Genomic DNA, 15,100 nt, shown 5'->3' on the forward strand with positions numbered 1-15,100 from the left:
GGCAGGAAAACTATGAGTTAAGGGCTCTGGACAATAAAAAAATAAGGGTGTCATCCTTGGGGAAGGGGATGGGTAATGCTGATGCGTTTAGGCCTTCAGAGGTGCACCTGTGCTCCTCTTGGGATCAGAACTGCAGTATCTCTGCAGCTGCTGCACCTTGTTTTTGACTCCTGCATCCAACAGCGGAGTGTTGCATGCCTGTCAAGATGTAGATATTAAAACCTTATTGACTGATGTAGACTCTTCTGTGCATCAAGGGGCTCAGAAGTGGTATTAGCTGGTCGGCTCCTTTTAAGTGCAGAGAGTGCTTTTATGTAGATAGTGGTATGAACTACCTGGGGTTAAGATAAAAGGCTTCAAAAATGTAGTGTCTTCCCAGAGGCTGCCTGTGGCCACTCACTGTGTGTCTGTGGCTACACAGACCCCAGATTGCCGGGGCTGGACTTTGCATGTCTCTCTCTATTGCCTTCTAGAGCCTGTGAAGCCCAGGCTTTTAAAGACTCAGCACTGAAAGAAACTAAAGCCAAACTTTTGAGTTTACAACTCCCTGAGGCTGCCTCAATCTACATGACCTTTACTAACTGTGCCATTTTGGCGAAAACATAGATTTTGAAGTTCAATCAGTCCTGGTTTCAAGTGTTAGCTCTTCCTCAGATGATTGTGGGACCTTGAACAAGCCTCTTGCCCTTTCTGAGTCAGTTTTATCATCCATGCAATAGGGATAATGTTACCTACCTCACAAAACCACTCTCGATACCCATCTATTCAGCACATACTTGAGTTCCTATTTGTGGGGTCTAACTGCACAAAATGGTCTTAACTCTGAGGGTTTTATAGTTTGAGAGTGGATATACCAAAGTGCCTGGCTGTGATTATTATATTATGATATAATAATAAATACATGTTTGGTCTCTGCCCTCGGTTCTAATATTTAGTCTGTGAACCCAGTTCCTGGCACACAGCATCTAAGAGCTTTGTAATTTCCTGAGTGACAGGAACATCTGACACAGAGCTCCTAAATCCCTTGGTATTTCCTGGCTTGTAGGAGCATCTTTTGCTCTAATGAGTTGGCTTGTGGTGGGCTCCTGGATACCCCCAGGATGGGTGCTGGTTTCCAGGGGAATCAACCATGTGTTTTTACAAGGTTGGGGCTTTCATCACCCACCCCACCTCCAGGAGGGAAGGGAGGCTGAAGATTGAGTTGATCACCAATGGTCAGTGATATACTCAATCATGGCTATGTAACAAAGCCTCCATGATAACTCTAAAGGACAGGTGTTAAAGGGCTCCCAGGTTGCTAAACCCATGGAGGTTCCTGGAGGCTGGTGTGCCCAGAGAGGGCGTGGAAGCTCCACATACCTTTCTACGTACTTTGCCCTATGCATCTCTTGGTGTGACTGTTCATCTATACTCTTTGTAGTATTCTTTATAATAAATGGGTAAATATAAGTAAAGTGTTTTCCTGAGCACTTCTGTGAGTCACTGTAGGAAATTAATGGAAGTCAAAGAGGGGGTTGTGGGAACTCCAATTTATAGTGGATCAATCAGAAGCACAGGCCACAACTTGGGCCTTGTGACTGGCATCTGAAGTAGGGGACAGTCTTAGAGGACCTGTGGGATCTGGCTTTATCTCCAGATAGATATTATTGAATTGAATTGAATCAGAGGATTACCCGCTTGTGTCCACTGAAGAATGGCTTGGTGTGTTGAGGAAAAACCCACTCATACTTGGTGTCAAAACTGTTGAGTGGTGTGTGACAGTAGGTAAAACATTTTGGTTTTTTTTTCTATCCTTCATATTGGCACAGAGAGCTTATTTAATAAATATCTCATTCGTTTCTTTTCTCATCCGTTATACCATAGGCTCAGCTGAAAGCGTCGTTCATGACCCACCTGAATGCACAGTGGGGTACTTAGAAAGTACTGCGTGGTTAGCAGACAGCGCTGTAGGGAGTCGGAACAGCCATGCAGTAGAGTCTTGGAAGCAGAATAGAGTAAGGGACAGAGACCCCCAATGAGGGCAGAGTGTGGACATCAACCTCACAGCTCCACCCATGACTAGTCACAGGAACAGAGACAGTGGACTTGCCTCTCACTCTGTGCGTCAGTTTTGTCACCTGCATGATGGAGGCGATAATGGTACAGAATTTTGAGGTGGTTATGAGGATTACACGAGCTGGTAGTGTTGCAATTCTGAGGTGGTTGTGAGGATTACACGAGCTGGTAGTGTGTGTCAGTTGCTCAGAACAAGGCGTGGAACATGGAAAACAGTCCCTACATGGGACATATTATTTCCATGTTCAAAAACAAGCTGCTTTCACTAGAGCCCACACCTCTCAAAAGGTGATTCCCGTGGGAATAGTGATGACTTGAAATTCTGTATCAAAACGCTGGTGGATGCTGCTTCGTTTGTAGTTTCTTTTCTTTTCCAATCTCCACAGGGCTCTGTTATTTGGATCCTCTACCATGAAGAGTAGTGCCCCTAATGGTAGACTTTCACTTTGCTGGCCACTGTGTGTTGTCCACCCATTAGACTGTGAGGTCTCAACAGCTTTAATTATAATAATTTGAGGTTTGTTCAATGCATTATATTCCAGATAGTTCACGGATGGTTTTAATTTAATTACAGGCAGTTTAACACCACAGATGACTGTTGGGGAAAAGGAAAATGCTGTTCTTTCTGAATGCAAGACACGTGTTTAGGACTGATAAAATACATAACTGTGTTTTGTTTCAGAATAAAAAGAAATGTATTACGAAGTATGTGACAGTAGGTAGACTGCTGGGAAGCCTGGATCTGGTACATTGTTTTCAGAAACAGGCTCAATTTTGGTGAAGGGAAGGGTGTATGGAGGATGAGCCTTGCACACAAGCTAAGGTGCCCAAAGGCCAGCTCCCCCAGTGACCTCAGGGTCAGCCTCTCTCCTACCTACATACAAGGAGCCCCTCCTGGAAGCAAACCCCACTCCAGCCTTCCGACAGGCACATCCTTGTTCCCACTATCTTATTATTTATAGCAGCAATTATTCATTGCCATCTGAATTCACTCAGTAAAGATTTATTGAGTACCCTGTATGTGTAGGTACTGGTGATACAGCAGTGGACACACAGACAAAAATCCCTACTCTGAAGGAGCTTATATTCCAGGGGAAAACAGAGAGGAAAACAAGTAAAACGTGTGTTGGTTTTGTGCATGAAGATGGCAAAGGCTATGGAGAAATCAAGGAGGATAGAGTTGGGGAGGAACAGTTGTAACTTCCATAGGGTGGGTGGAAAAAGCCTCACTGAGGCATCAACACTTGAGCTAAGTCTTGAAAGAGGCAAAGGAATGAAAGAGGTGCCAGGCCAAGTTAATAGTTCCTATAAAAATCCTGAGGATGGAGGGTGCCTGGTGTGTCTGAGGAAGCGCAAGGAGGTCATAATAGAGTGAGGTGGAGATAACAGAAGATGAAGTGAAAAATTGTATTGATCCTTGTGATCCATTTGTAAGGGTTTAGATGTTTTATCATCACTGTTGTCATCATCATCACTACCACCTGCTAGAAACCTGGGGGGGAATGACTCATCGTCTCATCTCTGCACTCCTGAAGCTCAAACTCAGCACAGGATACAACGAAAGTATAATGTGATGCTTGGTGCCAAGACTTTAAGGACATTCAGGAGCGGGCAGAAAATATAACCTAAAAGAGAGGGAAAAACGGAGACTTTTTACAGGGTCTCACTTAGGAAAGGGAGCTATCCCTTAGGAGGAGATATCTAAGCCGCTATGCAGTTGTGAGGTTTTTAGAAATCAACCAAGTGCATTGGTCATACTGAGGCTAAGTTTTGCAACACAGAGAACCCTGAAGTCTCATTCTGTAGTTTGTCTTGACTCTCCTTTCATTTCTGTCCATCAGTCTTCGCCTCCACTGCAGGTACCCATTCCTTTTTCTGACCATGTCTCTGGACTTGGAGAAGGTTTTCTCTCATAAGCTTCTATCCAGCCCTGTGCCCAAAGGCCATACAGGTCCACCCCTCTGTATGGCTCTGTACATTAATGAGCAGCTCTTCTTAGCTCAGCATGCTCACTGTGTTTAGGAATGGTTTCTGCCGAAACCATTGACTGCACAATAAGCCCGGTGGAATGTACACTCTAGGTTCCAGTTACCTCCAAGGAGAAGGGATGATAAATATAACAGTGACGAAATCTTCACATACACACAGAAATATATAGTTACACTTAAATGCACACACATATATACATACAAATATAGGCTGGGTGCAGTGGCTCACACCTGTAGCTCCAGCACTTTGGGAGGCCGAGGTGGGCAGATCACCTGAGGTCAGGAGTTTAAGACCAGCCTGGCCAAAATGATGAAACCCTGTCTCTGCTAAAAATAGAAAAAATTAGCCAGGTGTGGTGGTGCACACCTGTAGTCCCAGCCACTGGGGAGGCTGAGGGGGGAGAATCGCTTGAACTCAGGAGGCAGAGGTTGCCGTAAGCCGCAATGACACCACTGCACTTCAGCCTGGGCCACAGAGTGAGACTCCACCTCAAAAAACAAATGAAAAACCACATATAGTTATATACAAAAGCATGCACACATGCATGTATATATATGTATGTATACACTCATACATTTGTATAGAAATGCATAGGTATACACATGTATAGAGTTGTAGTTGTATGCACATATTTGCATGCATACCTACATGACTGTATGCACAGTGCACATTTATGTTTATATATGAATGTCTTTACTCATATATGTATGGTTGTGTGTGTGTATTTTGGGAAGACTAATTACTCCAGGAGATTTACATCTGGTTTCCCTTTTTAAGTAGACCACAACCTTGCTCTGCATTTGCTGCCATTGTTTCTGTTACGTAGATGACGAATTTGAGTCTCTAAAACTTGAAGTTGCCCGGCCAAGGTCACGTAGCTAGTAAGTTGTGAAGCTGATGTTCAAACTAAGGAGTAAAAGACAAAAAGACCAGTTTATTCCAATGCTTAAAAGATGTTAACCTAAAGGGAACAAAACAACAAAATAAAGAAGGAACCGTAAGTATGTTCATTGAGCTACTCACGGAAAACAGAAAATATGATTATGACATAAAGTGATAATTTCCATAAAAGAAAAAGTTATATGAGAACATACAAGAGGGAATAACATTTCAGGGACCTCTTGAAAGGATGGGTAGGAGTTTTTTAGAAAGGGGTGGGGAAGCAAAAAGATTTCGCGTTTCATTTAAAGTTATGATAGCCAGTATTTACCTTTTAGAGGTGCTCAAAAGGCCCACTGTACCTTTGGCTTCATAGCTGTAGAAATGGGGCATTTTACAAAAAAAGGCACTGATGGTGACTTACATCTGGCCACAGGCATCTCTTGGCGGCCTGCAAGTCATCTAAGGCAAGTCTCTGTAAATGCCTTTCTCTCTGGTATTGCATTTGCATATTCATATGTCTGCATACAAACACCAAGTCTGCTGTTAGTGGTGTCATAACTTTGCAAGAGGAAGAAAACATGGCTAACGGTAAAATGAGTTATGCCTTTATAAAACATTTTCAGTGACAGAACTTGCTCCCCTCTGAGTGCTTTTTGAGGATCAGTAATCATAAACTGCGGCTTTGCCAGGAGGTGCTGTCGAAGATTGTGTGGACATTCTTTCAGCAAAATCATCTGGCATGTGTGATTGCTTCTATTTATTCAATACTAAAGAACACAAGATTGAGTTTTATGAGAGAGAGAGAAAAATGCACATTCCACCTAGAGATTGGATAAATTTCATTGTTTAGAGTGTTTTTATTGCCACAAAGTAATCTTCTGATTGCTAGGTGAGTAATCCTGTAATTACAAAAACAATCAATTAATTGATCTAAATTAATCGGATAACATATTTTATCCTGCTAAGCATGAAGGCATATTTCAAGTAACCTTCCAGATAAAGGAGATATTGAACCTTTTCAGCCACTAGCCAGGGATAGTGACACAGATTCTAGTATCAAATGCTGATTCCCAAATTAACAAATGCTGGAATTACCATGAGAAAGGAATGGACTAGGGAGTCATGAAGTCCTCCCTCTTTTGTTACACAGGAAGCTTCTAAGCTGCCTGTCCCACTGTTCCTCCAGCTCTTTTGTCCCAGGCTTGGCCCTACTGGGAAGGAGACTTCCCTAACTTCTGGGCTACCCCTCCCTTTCCCTACCTCTAGCCACACTGTGTTTCAGGGAGGGCAACCTGGGAGACAGAGGAAATTAAGACACCTGCATGAATGTCGGCAGAGTTACCCAAGAGGCGATGCCACTGGGCAGGGACTGGAGCGCACTCCAGGGGAGGGAGGCAAGTCCATCCTTTCTCCTTCTTTCTTCTTCAAAATGTATTGAATGCCTATGATTTTCTAGGCAGTTTTTAGGCACTTGGAATACATCAATGAATAAATAAGGCAAAGATCCCTATGCTTGTAGAACTGACATTCTAGCAGAAGAGACAACTAATATATAAATAAGTCACATAGTATTTTAGAAGGTGATATATGCAATGGGAATAGAAAAAGCAGAGCAGAATGAGGGCTAGATGGATGCTGGGGTCCTAGGTGGAGCAACTTGCTAGTGTTAAAATTTATCTGAGAAGTGGTTCTGAGAAACAGCGGCAGCAGTAGAGGGGAAACCAGCAGTCAGATGAGCCAGGAGTGTTCCTGGCTGTGCCATGCACGTGTCATTAATGTGAACACTTACCAGCATCTCTCAGTTCCTTCATCTTTAAAACAGGGATAAGGATATCTGCAATGTGGGGAAGTGGGAATGATTAAATATCATTGATTTGTTTATACTGCTCCTCTTTAAAATGACAGCATCGCCACAAAGGAGTTGAAATAGTCAATAGTGTATGAAGAGCACCAAGCACAGAGACTGGCACACATTGGGTACTCAGTACATGTTTACGTTGGGACTCAGAACAGGAAGAGCTTATATGTTGTGCCCTGATAATGCCTCAGACACTGTTCTAAATGCTTCACGGATATTAGCACGTTTAATCCTTACAACCTTTGGGGTTAGGAAATAATTTATGTCCATTTTACAGATAATGAAACTGAGGCACAGAGAATTTAAGTAATCTCTCCACGGTTTTATAATTAGTTAATGATGGAGGCAGGATTTGAACACAGGCATCCCGCTTCTGGAACTGCACTGCAGTTATTTTCAGAGCCCAGGCTATGGAAAGAAACCATTCATTTATTCATGGAAGACATTTTTAATGATTATCTCCTACATGACAGGTCTGTGATCAGCACTAAAGCTATAGAAATGAAAGACATAGAGAGGGTTCCTACCCCCAAAACATTCTTGATGTAAATGTGAGACTCACACTATAACCACCGTAAGGATTTTGGCCTGAAAAGACATTCTTCATTAAGGATTATACGTTTAGGCCCTGGATTTCCTAGATCTGATCCTGAATGTAAATATACCATTTTCTTATTGGAGTATAACCACCAATGTTTGACTGCAAAAAATGTGGTAGATTATTTTCATTCATATGAATATGCCTGCCCTTTCTCTGGTGGAGTCTGTCCGAGTAAGTCTGTGAGACCTGCGTCTACCAATGAGGGGTGAGGTTGGTGACTTTTAACAATGATCTCCTCATTAGATGAGGCCATCAGTTACAGCGGAAATGATCATTATTGGAAAGCTGGAGACCAGCTGCTGTCAGAGAGGGATGGGCTCCTGTGGAAGGTTGCAAACTGATGACTACTTAATCCTTGAACTTCAGCAGCAACAATATTAGCTGAAGGTCTGTAATGCATTCACAGTTCTCATCTGACATTTTCCCCACATCATTATTTTTCTGGTTTTACTTTTAAATTCCCTATAGGACCATTGACATGAAATTCTGAGGGGGAATTTGGAACATTAATGACTGTTTAAGGCAAATGAGTAAGTGTTCTTTCCAAGAGGAAATTGCCTTTATAATATTGGCATAAGGCTATTTTTAAAATTTATACTAATGAGATGATTCAAGGCAGATGACTGAATTTCCCAGGCTTGAAGTTGGCCCATGCTCCTTGGTGAATTCAGCCTTAGGGTGAGCTCTGTGGGGCCTTGCAAGTCTGGCTCTAGATGTAAGGGATCTGCCCTATCCATATTCCTTTTTTCCATAATTGGTTAGATCCTTGACCATTCAAACCTGGGCTTGGATGCTGGGCTTACAAGTGACACAGACAGTCATGGAGCTTGCTGACTCTAAGGGAAGAATTTATCAAATAACACTACTTATAGATGTCTCAACTACAAACATGAATCAATGACTTGAAAGAAGGAGAATAGTATTCCCTAACCTTAAACAACAAAGGACTATGACCCTGTTCGGGGGTTGGGGATGGTCGTTGAGGGCTCCCCTAAAAATAAATACTTGCTCTGAACCTCAAATGAAGTGTAGGATTTAGAAAGGCAAAGGGTCAGGTGAAAGAAAATGGTTTCAGGAGGAGGGAAGAAGAAGGGCTTGAAGGAATGTATGTTCCCCTTGGACCACCTGTGCTTCCTAATCCTGGGGATTGCACCTCCAGTGATATAAGAATGTGGGGCAAAAGGAATCATGTTCCTCACTAACTTTGTTCCCATCCATAGAACTGAAAGGGTCTGTCTTAGTGATGCCTATGGTTAATGGATATTGAGTTCTTACTACAGGATAGGTCCTGCTCCAGAGACTTGGTGTGAATTAACTTGCTTGACCTCCACAGACATTTGCCTCACCCCATTGAAACAAGCAACATTAACGGCAATCGAAAGATTACCCAGGGCCATAAGGCTATGTAATATAGCAATATATGCACTATAAAAAAAATAAAACTTGAATCCTTCCAAATGTCTGTCAAAAGTACACAGGTTGAATAAACAATGGAATGTCTACACAAATGAGTACTGTGCAGCTCTAAAAGGGAATGAGGAATATGACTATAGACTATTTGGGATGATGTTCAGATATATTTTTAAGGTGGAAAAAGTAAGATGGAGAAATTTGTGTGTTATATTACTGCCTATCTTTGGGGGGATACACATTTATATGCAAATTTACTTTTTCAAAAAATAAACGTTAGATTAAATCATTTTTTTAAAAAAATAGTCACTGTTCCAGTTCTTTTTTTCTTTGTATAAGCAAGGTCTCATTCTGTCACTCAGGCTGGAGCACAGTGGTGCGATCAAAGCTCACTGTAACCTTCACCTTCTGCTCAAGGGATCCTCCTAACTTAGCCTTCTGAATAGCTGAGACTACAGGTGTGCACCGCCACACCTGGCTAATTTTTAATTTTTCTGTAGAAATTGGGTCTCCCTGTGTTACTCAAGTTAGTGTTGAACTTCTGGGCTCAAGCCATCCTCCCACCTTGGCCTCCCAAAGTGCTGAGATTATAGGCTTGAGCCACCAGGCCCAGTCTATCTACTTATTTTGAAGCAAATTAGTGCCTTAAAATGTCAACACCATTTTATTATTGTCTCTCACAGTGTAGAGATTGTCTGGGCTCTGCTAGGTGGATCTCAGGGTTTCTCATGGGCTTGCAGTCAGTGGCTGAGGCTAGAGTCATCTGGAAGTGTGCTCATTCATAGACCTGGGTGTGGAACTGAGGGACAAAGCTCTGAGGGTTGAGGCTGGAACTGCTAAGGCTGCCTTGACATCTCTCTATGGTCTCTCCAGCACCGAGGCTTACAGGTAGCTGTATGTTTTACAAGTTGGCCTGAGGCTCCAAAGATGCCTATTCCGAGAGAGAGGCTGGACAAGCTGTGCTACCTTTTATGACTTAGTCTCAGAAGCCACACTGTGTCACCTTTGCCACATTTCTTTTTTTCTTGGCAGATATAAGGTCCACCCAGGTTCAAGAAAGGTGGGGCAGCAGGGGATGGGGATAGACTTTACCTCTTAGTGAGGAAATGATAAGATCTGGAAGAGAAGGTATGGCAAAAAATATTGCTGTGGCCATTACTGGAATATAGAATCTGACGCAGTTACCTTAAAGTGAAAAGCATGAAATAAGGCTGAAGAGACAGGGAAAAAAATCACGTTTTTTTTTTAAATTGTTTCATAAATTTGAAAACAAAAAGAAATAAAAAGGCTATTCTGAAATTCAAAAGTCAGAGAAACAGTTGAACCTAAGTGTGTACTCAAGATGATGGCATAGCCACTTGAGAGGAACTACTCCTAGTTATTTTAAAACACAGTTATTTGACTGTATCCATTAAAGGCAATTGAAAACTAAAAACCAAAACAACTGCAAAGGGAAGTCTTAAAGTATTTTCAATAATACTGCTTTTGGAGGTAGTGTTGGTATATTTATTGATATATAAAATATAGTATAATTTTCATATTGTGTGTATTGAAAGATAAATATATATGTTAATTTGGAGACCTAGAATATTGAAGTACGGGAGGAATAAGATAGAGGTATAAGACCAGTGAGATTAATTTAAAATGCTAGAGAATTGGAAGTGGGATTACATATATGAATTTCTTAGATGTTTTATCTTAAAAATTCTTGTATTCTCTTTCTACTAAAAAGGCCTAGAAATAGTGACCAACCCAATAGCAATGAACTTCCTTAGCAAATAGACTATGGTCACTAGTAATCATTTACTAGCAAAAGAAACCAAGCTCTTTTGAGAAAATGATTGAGTTTATATTTGAGGCAGGAAATAAACCAGAAGAGTCTGTAAAATCTTGTCTTACCAAGAAGCAGAGAGGCTATGAGATGTCATTAGGGTCATGTCATTTAAAGAAGCCAGTATTAGTAGCTCAAAGATGAGACAATTTGAGCCTCAAAACAAAATAAGTAATTTCAATTGATTTAAATACACTAAGCCTGTTTAAATACATAAATGCATAATGATAGGGGAAAAACAAAATTATGTATAGGTTGCTTTTCAAAGATGATAGAGACAATCTCATTATTTTAGAAACGGAAAGGAAAAAAAAACATCACTTATCCTGCCTTTGTTTTCAGAATTCCATGTAGAGATAATTAACTAGTTGATGAAGAGAGTTTCTCTTTCTAGGTAATAAGCACTGAAGAAATGGCAGAATTAGAATATAATGAATTTGCAATTCTTACTAAATATATATCTTAATATATCTAGGCAATAACCGTCAATAAAAAGAAAGGCCACCTGACATTCGTATCTCCTGAAGTAAGTTCATGACCTAGTCTTGAGCCAAAAATATTGTGCCTGAATCTGATCTAGCCTCCAGGATATATCTATTTATAGGAAACACAGTGGACAGGTGAACATGTTAAATGACACCACAGAGATGCAATCTGCACACTTCCACTGTGGAAACAATCCAAATGATACAACACAATGTTGCAAAGACAAAATAATTATATATGAACAAGAGGCTGGGTGAATTAAAAAGCATAAGAGATGTATCAATCATAATTTTTGGTTCCAATTTGGATTCTGATTTAAAAATAGACTGCAAAAATATTGTTAGAATAATACGAACAAAGACTAGATATTTGTTGCCATTTAGAAATTCTCATTATTTTTTGTTCAGTTATGATAATGCATGGTGCTTCTGTTAAAGACTTTCAGTCTTTTACAGATACCTTCTAAATATTTATAGATGAAATCATAAGATCTAGAATTTTCTTTAAGACAATCTGGAAGGGGTTAGTGGATGGGTGCTCAGGTGAGCCAATGGTAGCCATGAGTTTAATATTGAGGTTGAGTGATGGATGCAGAGAAGTTCATCATATGATTCTCTCTGCTTTAACGTTTTCTGGAACACTCCAATGCTAAAAATTTAGCCAAAAAATTAACAGGGACAAAGAACTTTCTTATTCCAAGGGCTTTCTATCCATGATTTTAAGAAAATGGTCAGACAGCACAGGCGTGTTTTACCTTAGCCCTTCCAAAGCAGTGAGGTGCACCCACTCCTCAGCCACCCTCCCTGACTTTGTTTTCACAACCTGAATTCACCAGGAAAATACTAGGAGTCTACTTTGTATTGTGCCATCTTTTAAATAATGCCTCACTTTCTAGTAGAAATCACCTCATTCTTTTTCTTGATGCTTCAAAAAAACAAAATGAAACAAGAACTTCTCATTAGCTGAAAGTGTTTTTATCTAGTGAGAACTGAAATCTTCTTGGCCTATTTCCTCTTAGATCTAAACAATATTAACTTTTTTTTTTTTTTGAAACAGAGTCTCCCTCTGTTGCCCAGGCTGGAGTGACTGCAGTGGCGCAATCTTGGCTCACTGCAACCTCCACCTCCTGGGTTCAAGAAATTCTCCTGCCTCAGCTTCCCAAATAGCTGGGATTACAAGCATGCACCACCATGCCTGGCTAATTTTTTGTATTATTAGTAGAGGTGGGGTTTCACCATATTGGCCAGGATGGTGTCAATTTTCTGACCTCAGGTGATCCACCCACCTCAGCCTCCCAAAGCACGGGGATTACAGGTGCAAGCCCCTGTGCCCAGCCTTAACAAATTTTTTTTTTTTTTTTGAGACAAACTCTCACTCTGTCACCAGGCTGGAGTGCAGTGGTGCTATCTTGGCTCACTGCAACCTCCGCCTCCCGGTTTCAAGTGATTCCCCTGCCTCAGCCTCCCAAGTAGCTGGGACTACAGGCGCGCCCCACCACACTGAGCTAATTTTTTGTATTTTTTTTTAGTAGAGTTCGGGGTTTCACCATGTTGGCCAGGATGGTCTCGATCTCCTGACCTCACGATCTGCCCACCTCAGCCTCCCAAAGTGCTGGAGTTACAGGCTTGAGTCACGGCGCCTGGCCCAACAAATATTTTTAAGATGCATTGTCTACTAACAGAGAGATGCCTCTGATTCTGAAGTACTTTGCGATAAACAGCCACACAATAGCCAAATTAAATCTTGAAATCAGAGGGTTGCTTTCTCGTGAAGTTAGACTGCTTGAGAATTGCAGTGGCTTCTATATGGCAGGTGCTTAAATTGTCCAAGTTGAAATTCTAATTTTAATAATGAGTAGGGATGAGAGCATGAAATGGTTGTGTGTTTATTTCCTACCTGCAATATCAAATTCAATCCCAAACTTGAAGCATTGATGAAATTGAAACATGTTGGTAATTTTAAATCGTGCAGTTCTGTACATGATCAGAATCCTAACCATTATTAAAATAGGTGTTTCTATTATATGCATATGTATAAAAAGTCCTCCAAAATGTTAAATTACCTTGCTCATCTCAGGAATAGAGTCCCAATCACTTCCAGATTGAAGCACTTACGGGGGGAAAAGGCGAAGTGCTCCAGTAATTTTAAATTGCTTCGTACAATGAAGAGTGCCTGTAAATTACTAAATGTGGTAATTTGTTCCATAAGCTTTTTTGATTTCTAAGTAACTTAGTGGATTTGCTGGTGAAACAGTTTGGCAGGTTCCTCAGATAATTTAGAGATATTGAGCATACACATCTAAATGTGATTAAAATGTGGTGTTAGCAGACATTGACCACAGGAAGGGTGAGACAGGTTTTCAAGTTACAGCAGCTAGAGAAGCTGAGAAAGACTACAGTCGACTCTCAGGGGACTTGGGAAAGGTACTAAGAATGCACAGTTGAGCTAATTACAGTAAAATGCTGCATGGCTGGCTTTGGAAGGATTCATCCAGCCCCTGGCATGTTTTGCTTATCCTCTGCCTGATAATAAAATAGCGGTTATTTCTATCAGTGGACACATTTGTCCTATATCTTATTCAGGCAACACAGCCTTAGCCTTGTTCTGCTAGTGCTAATTATTTTTTTTTAAAATAATACTGTTAATACAGTAAAATGTAGTTGTTGGACTCTTAGAAATGGATAAAGTTTAGGTTTGTAATTTTCCAGGCAGAGAGATAGTGGCATAAACATCGTGTGAACTGCCTTCTAATAGGATGTCTTCATCTTTACTATTTTGCATAATAATGTATTGGTTGGACCCAAGAGGGCTTTAGGTACTGGATCTGGAGGCATTGGGTGTCTTTAAGGTATGAAGGGGTCAAGCAAATGTCTGCCACTCAAAGAGTGAGGGAGGTGGAACCAGAAGTTCTGTACAAAGAACCTCACCCAATGATGGGGAGAGGCTGTGTGATGAATTTCATGATGCAGTGATGATGTGAGTCTTGGGCTCTGTAAGTGAGGGTGGATAGAAGAGTAGGTCCCGCCCTTTTTAGGAGTATACTGTGGACTAGAGTCAATCTGTAGACAAAGCTAGGCTAACTTCCTACTGGGCGATGTCTGAGCCCTTTCATCTTTGACCTCAAGAAAGTCACTACTGTTGCTAAAGTGAGAAATGGCATGGAACCTCTGGGGAGAATCTGACCTAAAATGGCTTAATAAAGGTTCTCAGCATGAATGCCCATTTTTACTTGATGAAAATAGACCCGATAGTGGTTGGGTTATTTAAGGAGAACAATAATAGTAAAGGGAAAATAGTAGTGAGATTTATGGTATAGGATGGTCAGATGTGGTATGAGTATGACATGGAGCCAGAAGTGCCTGGTCATTCACTGATTTGTCACACTGATGGAGTTAGAATACTCTACCTTGCAAGGCAGAGTAGGAGTAGAGTATCCAATCATCCTGGTTTGCCCAATTCAGTCCCACTTTTGACTCAGAGAGTCTCACGCTCCGGGAAACCTCTCAGTTCTAGACAAACAGAGACAGTTGGTCATCCTACTGTGAGAGGTTAGAGAGGAAGCACTTTCTGGATGGGTTGAGTCTGATAGGCTCAGTTGTATTTGATTAGACAGGTTTCTATGAGATCAAGGTTTTCAGTACCGGCACGGAACCATTTCTGGAGCTATGTTGAGGAAGACAGGGCAAGGGTTAGAGAAAACTTTGGGCCGCAACATTGCCTCTGCCGTGAAGACTCTTTTTACGTCGGTTTCACACAATGTCAGCCCTTCGTATCCACAGGCTCCACATCTGCGGATTCAATGAACTAAGGATCAAAAATATCCTCTGGCCAGGTGTGGTGGATCATGCCTGTAATCCCAACACTGTGGGAGGCCAAGGCAAACAGATGACTTGAGGCCAGGAGTTCGATACCAGCCTGGCCAACATAGTGAAACCCCAATTCACTAAAAATAGAAAACTCAGCTAGGAGTGGTGGCAGGCACCTGTAA

General features: G+C 41.3%; 1 protein-coding gene and 1 long non-coding RNA gene across 4 annotated transcripts in view; both read left to right on the forward strand.

Moving 5' to 3' along the window:
* The window catches only part of CDH13 (cadherin 13), a 1,187,225-nt gene that overhangs the window by 194,364 nt on the left and 977,761 nt on the right, over positions 1–15,100 (forward strand). The gene's annotated exons all lie outside the window — the stretch shown is intronic.
* LOC129493484 (uncharacterized) overlaps positions 1–15,100 on the forward strand; it is a 57,076-nt gene that overhangs the window by 40,835 nt on the left and 1,141 nt on the right. Inside the window, exon 2 of the long non-coding RNA XR_008661152.1 lies at positions 9,828–13,303. This is a non-coding gene — a long non-coding RNA (uncharacterized lncRNA). The remainder of the gene's footprint in view (positions 1–9,827; positions 13,304–15,100) is intronic.

This window comes from Symphalangus syndactylus, chromosome 11, assembly GCF_028878055.3.
Source record: "Symphalangus syndactylus isolate Jambi chromosome 11, NHGRI_mSymSyn1-v2.1_pri, whole genome shotgun sequence".
NCBI lineage: Eukaryota > Metazoa > Chordata > Mammalia > Primates > Hylobatidae > Symphalangus > Symphalangus syndactylus.